A 13,337-nucleotide genomic window follows, 5' to 3' on the forward strand; every position below is an offset into this window, starting at 1 on the left:
AAGGATACAGATCTTGGGTATGTTTTCTGCTAAGAGCATTCTTGGAAAGCAGGTAGAGAGTGCATTTTCTACGAGTCCTAGTGCAGAGAGGCAGGGGTGGAAGCCCTGTTAATTCTACAGGGCCCTTCGGTAGGGATCCTCACAGGTAGAGATAAAACAGCCTTATAATGCACCAGAGAGAGGAGTAAAGAGTATGTGGGTGGAGATGCAAATGCTCCTTCCCCATGGAGCAAGGGAACTCTCCTGACTGGTTCTCTGTCCTGCTGGATGCTTGAACAAAATTTCTTACCTTTCACAAGCAGTACAGGGTTGGTCCCACTATCAGCAATTTAAAATTAAATCCTTTTGAGGAGCCTGGGTCTCTGGAAAACCTCTTAGTGTTATTCTCGCTATGTAATGGATGGCATGCAGAGTCGGTCCTGAACCAGTCTTGTAAAGTGATGTGGAGGGCAATTTTACTGCTGGAGGAGGTAGGCCAGGGTCATTCCTTTCAGAAGTAGTAGGAGGCTTGCTTTAATAGATTGGCAGGGTCTCTAGCATCTCTCTGTCCTTTCCTGTGTGGAAGGCTGCAATAGTCAAGGGGGAATCTATCTTCCTGATGGGATCAAATTCTCTATCCCTTCTCTGCAGTTACAAGAGTAACAAGGAGAGAAGTAGAGCTGCTCATTGTAAAAGGATGCAGAGCCTTTTTGAGAGGAGTGACTCCTAGGCAGTTGGCCGCCTCCCTTAGTTTGGAATGACAAGCTGTAGAAACACTTTGCACTAGAAAAGCAAAGGTCTCATCACACCCACGTTCTCACCGGTGCCTCACCTGCCACAGGTATGTGCATTCAACTTCAGCTAAAAATATCTCAACAGGTTGGAGGAGCAGGAAATAGTTTATTACTGCAACTACACCATGAGGGCTAGGTCTGGGTGTTTGTATAACTGAAGTGAAATAGGGAGAGTCTAAAGATGTATTTGGTCAAAACAGAATTTGGAGCCAGGCTAAAGCAAAATGTGTAGCTGATCTAATGAAACATGAGGAGAAAAGAATGGAGTGAGACCTGTCTGTCTCTGTATAAAAGACAGTTCAGAAGATACCAGCACTGGTATGTGTGTGGCTGCATACTTTTGTACAATAACTGATGCCAGTGTGTTTGTTCAGTGAGGACTCTTGAGGGGCAGTTCTGAAGTACGCCTCTCTGCACACCTCTTGAGTCTTCGCACAGCAGGGAGCTGAAGTGAAGGATTAACCTTAGCCTAGTCCTATCATATGTCACACTAACACAACCTGTCATTTTTTTGTGGTTGAAACTCAAGTTTCAGCAAAAGCTGTGTTCTCAAAAGATGTTTGGTAGGGACGTTTGTAGTTTGAAACAGTTATACTTCCCAAGTCCATAATGCAAAGGTGATTGTTTATATACTTGTAATATGTATTTTAAACAGTGTTTTGTAGTTTAGATTTTTAATACTGCATATGTGACTACCTTGGACAGTAAAGAATGGGGTTATAGTGTCTTTCATTTACATGTTTGAGAGCTGGCAGAAGCAGGACAATCTTTTGGAGGGGAGGAGTTAATTTAGACATTGACATCTGCGTGGGTAACTGGCTGCAAGATAAATGCTCTAGGATAGCTGCAAAAAGTAGCAATCCCTGCAATCACACAGTGGTTCAGAGCAGAAGCTGCACTGAATTGACCTTGTCTGAAATTGTTTGGGCCATCTCAGTTCCCCAGTGCTATGCTCCTGCTGCCCAGGGACCTGCAAGGGAAGCTGTGGGCAGGAAAGCATAGCTGGGAACCAAGGTGGGGAATCCAGGGTGCTTTTTCTGTGGTGGCAGCCTGAGTCTAAATCTACTTAAAATAATAATGAGGAGGAACACAGCCTATTCAAGGACCTGGCAGCCCACCTTCCCCCCTACTCCAAGAAAAGCAGAGTTGGCCAAGAGGAAGAGCTAAGTGTGATGACTTTCTAGCAACACCATTAACTTGTGCTGAGGAGAGTCACAGTTTAGGAGGGAACTCTTAAGAGTGAGAAGCTTCTGGGACTCTGGAGGGCTTTAGTTTACAAAGCAGGACTGAAGTTGGTAAACCTTCCCAGTTTAGCTGAGCACTGAAGAAGGAAAACAGTCAACATACTGAAAAGCCCTTGGAAGTGCTTAAGAAGGAATGGAATTGATTGCATGACCTGTGAAAGGCACAGGCACGTACCAAGCATTTTGATGTTGCATAAATGTGAAGTTGTGGTTTGCCTGCAATGGTATGTGAGGAGCTTCTGTAAACGTTCAAGTAAGCAATTAATTCTTGTAAATGTTGCAGAGCAAATGCTGTAAAAATCCAGCTTTGATGACAGAGGTAGTTCATGTAGTCATTCCGAATTCTTACTGTTCTTGCTTATGCACTTAAACAGTAGATTTTGGGGGGACAAAAACTATGACTATGTAAACATGGAGAATCAGAACATGAGTTTCTGACAGAATCCTAAGCTTTGGGGTTAACTCCTGAGCTTAAAAAAAAAAAAAAAAAAAAAAAAAAAACAAAACCACACCCAAAAAAACCCAAAAGAAGCAAATGGTAAAAGATGCTTTAGTTTTCAGATGGATTTTTTTCCTCTGGTTGGACTATGAAAGCTCCTTCTGCATAACAATATCTAAAAGGGAGAGCTCAGGCTGTTTTATTCCTGTGCCACCTAAGAAATGGGAATGGTCGCTTGTTCTCTGGCCTAGGGATGAATACAGCCATGCCTCCAATGCTGTATCTCTTCCTGAGGACCCTTCAGTTATGGGAACTCCTGATGATGACGATAAGGCTTTCTTTGCTTCCAAAGCCCCCCGGGTCACAGGTACATGCCTTCCTGAACATGATAATCAAGTATATGTTGTGTTTCATGGTAGGATGTGTGTTGGGCTGTGCCAAGGTCATGCTTAATTGTCCAATAGGAGACAGTGGCACTGCAGTCTTCAACTGTTGACACTGAAAGTCCTCAGGGAGGGGTGGAGCTTATTCAGCACTTTTTCAGGGAAGCATCTAGAAGCCTGAAGCTATCTGTTAGAGGTTAACACGGGAATTTTGACTGCCTAAGGGAAGAGGACTCAATCTTTGCCTTCTCTGGTGGAGGATCCTCATTGTTGCAGAGATGTACATGCTGCTCTGTTGCCTCTCCCTAAAATGACGTCTAGGTATAGGACTACAAAGTTTCTGTCTTCGCTTGGACTTGGTGGTTGCTAGAGGTTCCTGAGGAAAGGGAAATGCAGTGTGAGCTTTCTATGCAAAAAGGGGAAATTTTTTTTCTTCCATTCCAGTACTAGCAAAGGCAGAAAAAGAACCCTGCTGGACAGGCCTCTCTGAGACTATTGCTTCTGTCCATCACTTCCTTCCTCCCTATTTGGTACTGTCAAAGAAGACAGGATTTTTTGGCATATTTCCCATTTGGACTGATTTAAGTCCCCTTTAATCCTTCTCAAGGTTTTCACTCACAAACAGGTCTCTGTGTAAAGAGAGGCAAATAGCAAAACTTGCTCTGCAAGTCATCTGTGTGTGAGGTAGAGGGAGGGTTGCATGATAAGGTGGAATTTCTTTGGTTGTGCTGGCTTTCCAAAAGAAAATTATTCCTTTGTGTGGTTTTTAGTGTATGTCTGCTCCATCCCATGAACAGGGTTAAACCACAAAATTTCTTGGCTTTGAGGTAGGAAAAAGGATTTTTTTGCGCAATCAGAGTTGGAGCCACAAAAGTACCTTCTTTCCTGCAGTAGCAATGTGAGGGGGCACAGGATCTGTGGAGAAAGCTGGGCAGAGAATGTGTGGAGGCTCATTCAATTTTATTTAAAGCAACAGAGATTAAGGTATCCCAGTCAAGCATGTAATTGGATATACTTGGTCTTTCACTGTCTTTATTGTAGCTCAGTTGAAGGGAATTTATAACAGGAGATACTCAGCCTAATTTCTCATTGCCGGATTCTGTGCTTGATGTATCATCAGCAGGGAAGCAATACTTCTCCCTCAATGTGTATTCAGAATAATAAATTTGCCACTAGTGAGGGATTTCCTATTACTGCTGCTCATGTGCATGCTTACAGGTGCGTTAAACCTTTATCTTGGTGCATGCCAGAGGCTCTCTTTGGTTGTTAAGGACTGGTCTTCTCCAAACACAATCAACAATATGAAGCAGACAGCCTAATAAATTCCTTTGACGGAGCGTAGGCAGAATAAGCTTTCCATTCCTGCAGTTGCAGGTCTTGAGATGCCTCTTAGAGATTTTGCAGAACTATGAACTATTTTTCATTGAATACGCTTGAGTCATGTGTGAGTATCTTGGTTTAGGCTCTCTCCACCCATTGGTGATAATTACTTTAGTACAGACTAGGAATCTTGGAGTCGCCGTTCCAGTTTTCAAGAGAAGTTTAGATAAAAGTGCAAACTTTTAAAAATGCAAAAAGTGTTGGCTGTGCTTTTTAAAATAAGTAACATAGTGAGGAATGGTTATAAAAGATCTATAGAAGAAATGTTGGAAATAGATTCGATAGTCTGTTCTAAGATCCAATTTTGAGGTAGCCTTCTGCCTGTGTTCAGGTGGCTGGCTGCATCCAGGCTTGCGTATCTCAGCCAAGATTGTTAAAAAGCCCTTTGTAAAGCATTCTAGTGTTTTGTGACCCTTTTGGTTGTTCCAAGGTTCCCATTCAGATACGATTTCTTTACTCCAATGATACTGCCTCTGTCTAGCTCAGAGGACTTTTTGAAGATCCATCCTCTGAATGCCAGGCAACCTCCCCTCTTTGAAAATGCCAGTGATGCTTTCACAGGTCAGATGCTGCCACCTGGTCTTGCTGATTAACAGCTCTTTGTGATTAGTGAGGAATCGCCGTCTCCATTGGAGTTGTGTTAAGCTGATGGAAGGAGAATTGCTGGAATTGCAGTCACTGGTTGTCTTTTATTTGCATGTACTGATTGAGCATGTGTTCTTTTGAAAATCATGTAGCAGACAGTTGTGGATGTCTTGAATTCAGTAGAAGCAGCAGATGTAAAGGAAGATGTGGCTAGTGCAGGGCCCTGTTAGCCTTCTGTTGTGGATAAACCTGTTGTGCAATGGGAAGGCAGCTTTCTGGAGGGCATATTATCAAAAAAATCTTTGGTGAGTGCCTTTATCTCTGTATCTTACACAGCAAATAAGACTTTCTTTTCTCTTTTTCCCTTTTTAAATGCAACAAGCCCTTTGGAAAGCTAATTGCTCTGTTCTTTCTTGGAAGGGAAGGCAGAACCCCTGAATCAACAGTGTTTCTGTCCTGTGTCAAGCAGGACACATGGATAAACAGGACACACTTTGAGAGCTCTCTTCCTTTGCTGTGATCTTTAGCCTCTCTTGCTTGGGCCAGGGTAGGCTTCTGGTGGAAGTGTTCAGTTTTGTTAGCCATGTCAACCCTTTGCTTCTCTGATCACCTGAGATCTACAGGACCGCCTATTAACAATTTACATGGGTAGCAGGGAAAATGCACGAGAGGAGATGATTTTCTGCCTCAAAGAGCTTCTGGGTTATCCAAAAATATGCTGGAGTCTGTGGAAAGGACTCTGCAGTAGTTATTGGAATGTGAAGATACAGGGATAATGAGGAGGACTGATGGGGAGAGAAGTCCCTCTCTATAGCTGGATGGTGAGTTGCATGGCGCTATCTCTCTTGGTAGGGAAAGACCTTTGACAAGTAGAGATCTGAAGCCAACCATGGCTGGATGACCTTGCCTTGAAGTGGCTTCTGTGGTCTGGACACTCATCTCCTTGGCTTTTGCAGTGTCAGGACAAATACGTAAATTTCTGCCTGCTTTGCTAAAGTAAGGTAGCTCTGCACCAGAAGCCATGCTGAGCCTTAAAATGAATTCTGGATTGAAGGAAACTTCTTGTGACCTTGTGCACTGCCCCAGGTCCTGCTTCAGCTGGAAGACTTTTTCCTCTATGGCTGAAGTGGGCAGTGGACTGAGCCCTGTGGCAGAAACCTGGACTACCTGACAAACGAGGCTGTACTGGTATACCAGAGCAGGTTGGCCTGCCTGCTCAGCATGTCAGCAGAATCTCACTGCCCAGACAGGCAGAGTTTGCACTTTTTTGCTCTCCTGCATTGTCTGCAGGATTGCATCATTACCCAGTCCACTCCCATCATTTGATCAGATAAAGGTGGCCAAGGGACTCCACTAACTTTTGGAAGCATTCAGTGATGGAGATCCTGGGGCAGTGGCACCTGCAGCTGGGGAGCCACCTTTCCTGTGTCTGAGGGAGAGGGAATATCTCTGTATAGCCTGGGGTAGGGGAGCCCCTCTGCCCAGGAGTGCCTGCATGCAGCCTCCCTCTCTGCATGGACTGATTTACTCCTTTGGAAGCATCAGCCAAGGCCTCCTCTCACATAATTAGCTGGCAACTATATGCATCACTCCTGAAGCTGGCACAGGCCTGCCAAGTTCTGCCGAGATACTTGCTGAGCAAGGTTTTCTCATGCTCAGCGTGCCTCAATGTGTTGCATTATTAAGCTTTCATTATTTGGAAGCTTTTTTGGGGACACATCCCCCATCTCCTTTCCCCACCTTTAGCCATTCCTATATGTCTGACTTCCTTCACCAAGGTCTCATGCATGTATCCCCCTTTCTAAGCACCTTCTGCACTCTGCCCTCCTCACTTTTCCCCAGCCTTTCTGCACCAAGCAGCCTGCAGTCAGGTCCCTAAACAGCCCCAGGGCTGGTTCTTAGCTTTGCTGTTCATGCTGCACTGCAATATAGTCCTGCAGGGCCTTTAGCAGCCAATGGACAGGTGCCTGCCCAAGCCATTTGCTTCCAGCTCTGCCTTTCTTGTGTTTTCCAGGATGTGTGGGAGATGTGAGCTGCCTCAGCAGTTCCTGCATGGCTCTTCCCATCTTTATGGTGTTTTAGGAGACACCTCTATGTTTTGAAGCTTCTTGCCAGAGGAAGTACTACAGTCTCTGTGCAGATGGAGATTCCTCCATTGCACACCTGCAGGAATATACCACCTCAGCCATACAGGAATTGATGGGCATCTGTGTTCACAAATGCTCTAGAAGATACAAATCAATGAGATAAATGATAGAAAACAATGGAGATCCTGCTGGGCTCTCTGGGCAAGTCTCTCGTTGTTTAATACTGTAGTACTGCGTGTTAGAAAGAGATGGTGCGTTTATACTCAACAACTTCTTTCAACTCGTTACTTACCTTAAATCCTTTTGATGAGTAAAGAGAAGGATGGTTAGGTTTAGGGCAAATCTATCATAATTTTGTGCTGTCCTGGAAGGCTGGTATACAGGCTAACCAGCAACAGACTCAACAGTGTCATTTCTCTGCTTGATGATTATAAATGAGTAGTTAGGAAAGTCAGATTTCAATTGGCTAACAGAGGTTTTAACCATGTGTACATCTAGATTAACCACTCTGGAGATTGGGGATTATCAACTGTTATGTAATAGCAGATTTTTTTTTTAAAATTGGGACAGGACTGCAATAGATGCTGTGTTTACTAAAGACTGTCACATAATACATCCAGAATGTGTGTTTTGTTTGACAGAATCATAAATGGGGATTGCTGATTTTCTTTACCTCTAGTAAAACCGCACTGCTGATCAGACAGGTGAATCATTGTAGGTTAGATTTAGTTCTTATTTGGGTTGTCGGGTAAGAAGTGAAGTTGATTTAGTTCAGCTCCAGTTCAACACAGCTTCAGATCTACTGTGTGGCTTCAGTTCTGGCTGAGCAAACTCTAACCCCAGGTAATACAGGATTTCATGGTAACTTCACCCCTATGTACATCACAATCCTGTAACTTGATAAAGCCCTTGGAGTCAGCAATAATATTGCTCAAATCCATAGGATATGTGAGATCCCTTCACTGACATGCTGCATAGGCTTTTATTTTTCCCCCCCCCCCCCCAAGAGTATACCTGAGTTTATCCCACACATGATGGGATGTGTTGTGTGCCAAGCAGAAGGTCAGGGCCCACATTAGTAGTGATTCCTTTTGCCTTTTAAAATCTAAACACACAGACAATGATTTTTTTCTGCATGATTAAATTAATGTCCCTGCAAATCTGGGGAATGGAGTACCATGTGCTTGCTGAAATGTAGCAGCACTTTCTGCTGCCCAACAGCTACTAGGTTTTACCCCGGGGTGAGGTTCCTGTCTGCAGCCAGGGATTCCTGCAAAAACCACTTTACAGCTTTTTCAGGAGAGCTGCTCATGTGCCAGTTGGTATTTCATTACTGCAAACGAATGTCAGTTATAGCAGTTTGTTAATAATGAACAAGGAAGGGATTATTGGGCAATGCAACAGCACTGGAAGAGAACCTGCTGAAGCTTCCCTTTGCTGTATCATGCACATACCAAGAGCTGTTCCTCATCTCTGACACTGTCCTAGATTGCTCATACCGTTAGCTGAAACTGTGTTTGCATTTCTGAAGAAGTTAATTGGGAGCTAAACCTTTCCTTGGCATATGGCTGTCACTTAGGGGGTTTCACTTTTGTTTCTGAAGCAAAACAGCCAAGGCTGCTGGGTCTAGAGAGCAGCAGGGATCCTAGGGGCTCCCATGGGAGAGCTTGCTGGTCCTTCCCATTTAGGGGACAGCTAAGTGGTAGGAGAGGAGCACAGGAGGGCCAGAAAGGGGCTCCTTGGGTTGAGGCTACTGGTCCAAATTGAAGCACATAAAAAACTCCTGGCTTGCAGTAAATGTCTTCTCTATTTGGATACTAATAATGGCTGTGCACTGACATTCTTCCCTGTAGCTTAGAGGAGATCCTAGGTTGTCAAGAAGGTTGGAAGAAAAATAATCAAGGCCAGAGACATGGCAGACAGCTGTATTTTCTGTATAGTTCAGACCTTGCCTTCTCCCAGCCCCAGGCACAGCATCCAGGCTGGAAGTTCCTGGAGTACAGAAGTTCCTATTTCATATTCAACAGTATAACACTCTTTTCCAGCCCAGAATTGCTGCTTCTTTAGATCCATGCAAACATGGCAAGTTTACATTATGTTTAGTGACCATCAAGTAAGATAGCAGATGTCCCCGCAGGCTTATCTGAAACGAGGAGAGGAGTTAAATGAAAGCATGAGGTGAGACAGAGAAACTATCCCAGCAGGAGATACTTTGAGTCCTGCCAACTGGTCTGAATCGTCAGTGGAAATTTCCATTTGAACTTTTGATGGAATGATGGAGTTTTGTTTAAAGGAATGAGGAAGAGTGTGTGTGTTCATCTGTGTATGTGTGCCTGCCTAAGACCGCATATTTGAAGAGTCATTTTTTCTTTGCATTTATCAGAAGACTTAAAACAGTAAGAGTAGGAATTTTATGCTCAGACTGCATTTTCCAGTCAACTCTCCCTTTGAGATTTCCACTCCTTATTGTGATAGAATTAAAAGGAGAATAATGAAATGGATTACATTAAGGCCTTAGCTTCAGTTATCAAGTGCTTATTAATCTCTCTGGCTAGGATTCAAATCTATGGCATCAAGTGCTCCATCTTTACAAGGTACATCCACTGAAACAGCATGTAAAGAGTGCAGATCTTTCAGATCTGGACTCACAAAACAAGCAGAGAGGTTCTGTCACAGTGCAGGATGGGCTAAACATCCTGTGGTGAATTTTCTGTGGAAAACAGGTTCTCCTGGCTTGTGATTGCTTGCCCCCCACCCCCCTGCCTGTCTGGCTACCACTTCTGCCAACAGCATCCTTGTACCTTGCAAGTCCTGCATTTTTATCTACTTTTAATAGATATTGCAACAACAGAGGCAAAAGCATGGCCGGCAGTGTGAGGCTGGATGCAGCCAGGCTGTTATGTGTGCATGCTTGCATACAAGTATGCGTGTTTGTGTGTGGTTATGTGCCCACTGAGGTTAGGCAGAAACTGCAAAAGGAGGCATCATTTTACAGAAGCAAGCAGCTCAAGCAGGAATGTGATCAGGCCTCTTAAACACACCCAATTAAATTTCTCTTCAGTTAAGCAGATAGAATAGAGCACTGTTTCCCCCTCATTTTCCCTAAGTACAGCTATTTGATTGTGTATCACTGTCATAGATTTTGATGATGCTTAACTACCAGATATAGCAGGCATGCACCAAATTAATGTTGCTATGTCCTTTAGGGAACTTAATGTCATTGGTCATACTAGGAAGTTGGAGATCTCATAAAGGATCAGTTGTGATTAGCAGGTAGGACAGGAGGAAACTTGAAAGACCTCCATGTTGTTGCAACAATTCATCACTCCTGGCAAACATTGCAATGGGAGAATAATTCAAGAAAGAATTTTGGTAGAAGGAGCAAAGAACTAAACTGCAGTCCTGGGCCTCTAGTGAGGCAGTATCTGGGGATGCTTATGTGCCTGTGTTGTTCTGGAAGTTAGGAGAGCAACCCGCCCACCTCAATGTACATGATGGAAGAAGCAGTGGAAGGAGGCCTGCGTGCATGATCTTGTGCCAAGTGAAAGGAAGGTGCCCAGCAATGTGCTGGCCTTTTAAATGGAGGTTACAAAGCTGTGTTGCCTGGCCAGCTCCATAACCTCCACCCAGCATGAGGGTCCTAGGCTACCACCTGCACTCCCCCTGTAATAGTAGAACCCATGCTGTCTGTGCATGCCTGAGGAGTGTCAGACCTGCAGGCTCCCAGGGCTTGCCATCTGCTTGTGCCAGAAGTGCTTCCAAGCAGAGCAATTCTCCTGGCTCCTGGGTTGCCAAAGGGAGGGGAGCCTTCAGGATCAGAGTGAAAAGGCATTTTGTGCATGCTGAAAGCATTGCCTTAGCCCAGTCTTGATGAAACGTACATATGCTTTTTCTCCTATCCCATCTCTCTGAGTGTTTGCAGGGCTGCATTGGCCTTTTTGGTACATACACGCTGAATTGAGGAAGGACTGAAGCATGAGCTGAGCTAGGGCTCTCCTTGTGGTTGCTGGCATTCAAGTGCTTGAGCTGCCCTGAAAGGCATCTGAGAAGTTTTATGGTCATATAATCGCGGTCAAGTAACAAACTTTACTTAGGGTGAGCTAGCAAGCAGAACTGAGGCACTGGCTGTATAAACTGTTTACATGTATAATCTGACAACCATTACGCCAGCAACCTTTCTGCCAGGTCAGCACTGGCGTGGCACTTCCAGCAGTCTCCAGCTCAAGCCCAGAGGAACACAGACCATCTCTCCTCAAATCACAGGGACCCACAGACTGTAAAGCCCATGACTGCAGGGAAATGGCTGTGTCTGTGGAGCAGAGCAGTGCTAGAAGCACTCACCTCCATCTGTCTGAGCTTTGCCACCAAGCACCTGATACCTCCGAAGATGAAACAGCGCAGAAGAGAAGCTACTTCTCCCAGGGCTGCAGTAAGACATTCTTCATAAGGGCTAGCACCAAGGCTGCCTGTGGTATCAAGCTCCTTGATTACATTTCACCAAAGCCTGACTGGGATTTCCAGGGACCTATGTAGCTCCTCAGCAGCTCTCCAGCTCCAAGAGGTGACACTGGGATTTATGGCACCTGGAGATCAGAACTGCCTGCTCTGGGGACCTGTTCTAAACTGTAAGAAAATACTAAGGGGCAATAGGCTGTGAATTCAATTACTTGACCTTACCTCACAATTGTTCCTTACAGTTCTCTCCCCCACCCACTGCCCATTTCCTTCAAGAAAAATCACAGCACTGATTAATGATTAATCTTGGTTGGATAACACCCAACAACCAAAACTGCTGGCTAATCCCAGGCCATGGTTCTGCAATCAGTAGCAGATTTGTACACAGCCATATCACTTAATAGAATGTGCCTGATTAAGATTAAACATGTAAATACAATTGTATTTTTCATAATTTAGCTAGGGCAGACAATACTGAGTTTATGCCGTCTTTATGCCAGCTGTGTCGGGGCACAGATCTGTACCAGCATGAAGCTCATTGATTAAAAATCTATCAACACTTTTTTGTCTGATGAAGTCTGAAAAGGAGGAGTGATTTATGTTGGATCTCAGCTCTGCTTTGTATCATTGCAGTGATGTTTGATCCAGGAGCAGTAAAGCAGAATTTTCTGTATCATTGAGAAGGGAGTTTTTGTGTGCAGCCTGATTCCCAGGAATGCTTCTTGCATGGAAGCAGTCCTCAGCAGAGCGTCTTACCCAAGGCACTGCTGGACGGAGAAATCAGTCTCAGACTCCAGGGCAGGATGGCTGTCTATTGCCAACAGCCACACATGTGTGTGGAGTGGAAAAGTAGGGAAAAGGGAAAACTACTCTAGGCACAGTGGGCAAGGAATACTGAAGGGAACACCATTAGAGGCCAGGCAAGGGTACCAAAATGAGGACTGGCACACAAGGAAAGCAAAGGCTGACTCCTCCTGGAGTGCTTTGCTGAGTGTCTCTCTGTCAGGCTTCGCCAGCTAAAGATGCACCAGACATCCCTCTCCCCAAAATCATTTCCCCAGCCTTGAGATCATCTTTGTCTGGGAAAGAGAAAATGCGGGTTCTTCTGGATCTCCCTTGGCATATCCTCCTTTTTGGGGATATCAGGTAACATCCCCGTTTGTTGTTTTCAGATCCCTTGTTTCCTGAGAGTTAGGTGCTTCTTCCCAAATGTGTCTCTGTATACAGTACCCACTCTTCCATATCAGTGCAACTTGCTGCTTTGGGAGCACATCAGCAAAAAAGCAGATGAGGTTAATGCCATAAAGGAGGACTGGACCCTTCTGAGCTCCTCTGGTAAGCAGATGGGCACAAGATACCTCCAGGAAACTACATCTAGAGGAATGGCTCAGTTGTCATGAGTAAAACTTTTATCAGCATACTGTTGAAAGTCGTAAAGGAGGTGATAAATCTAATTTTTTTTTAACTTGTTCACAGCTTTCAAGAGCACCAGTTTTATTGTATGAAAAGGCTCTTCCTAGCCAAAGTGATCACAGCCACAGGTGGTCTTAGCTGCTTACCACTTATTTCTGCCTGTTCTTGCTCTAGCTTCCACACTTGCGACATATGAAAAACAGCGTAACACCTGCCCTTGTGAGATAGGAACAAATCTAAGGCATGAACTCAGCACAGTTTCAGTGGGTGCTCCAGGAGCCACCCCGTACCCCTGGGTGTCCAGGTACGAGGCTGGCCATTCCTGGGATTGCATACAGAAGTGATCCCATGTGCAGCACCACAGAGCATTAAGTTCCTAGTGCAGGACCAGGTAGTCAGTTTCCATTGCATTTCCAAAAGCAGTCTTCTCACCAATTAGGGATGCTGTGGCAGATAATTCACAAGTTTGAAAGTTTTTGTTTATAGGACATACTCAAGAGCACCGATTTCAATATTTTAACAAGTCTGCTGTTTTCTTGCCCAAATCTTACACCCCACCCCCCCCCCCCCCCCCCCCC

The sequence above is a fragment of the Falco biarmicus genome, chromosome 5 (genome assembly GCF_023638135.1).
Source record: "Falco biarmicus isolate bFalBia1 chromosome 5, bFalBia1.pri, whole genome shotgun sequence".
Classification (NCBI taxonomy): Eukaryota; Metazoa; Chordata; class Aves; order Falconiformes; family Falconidae; genus Falco; species Falco biarmicus.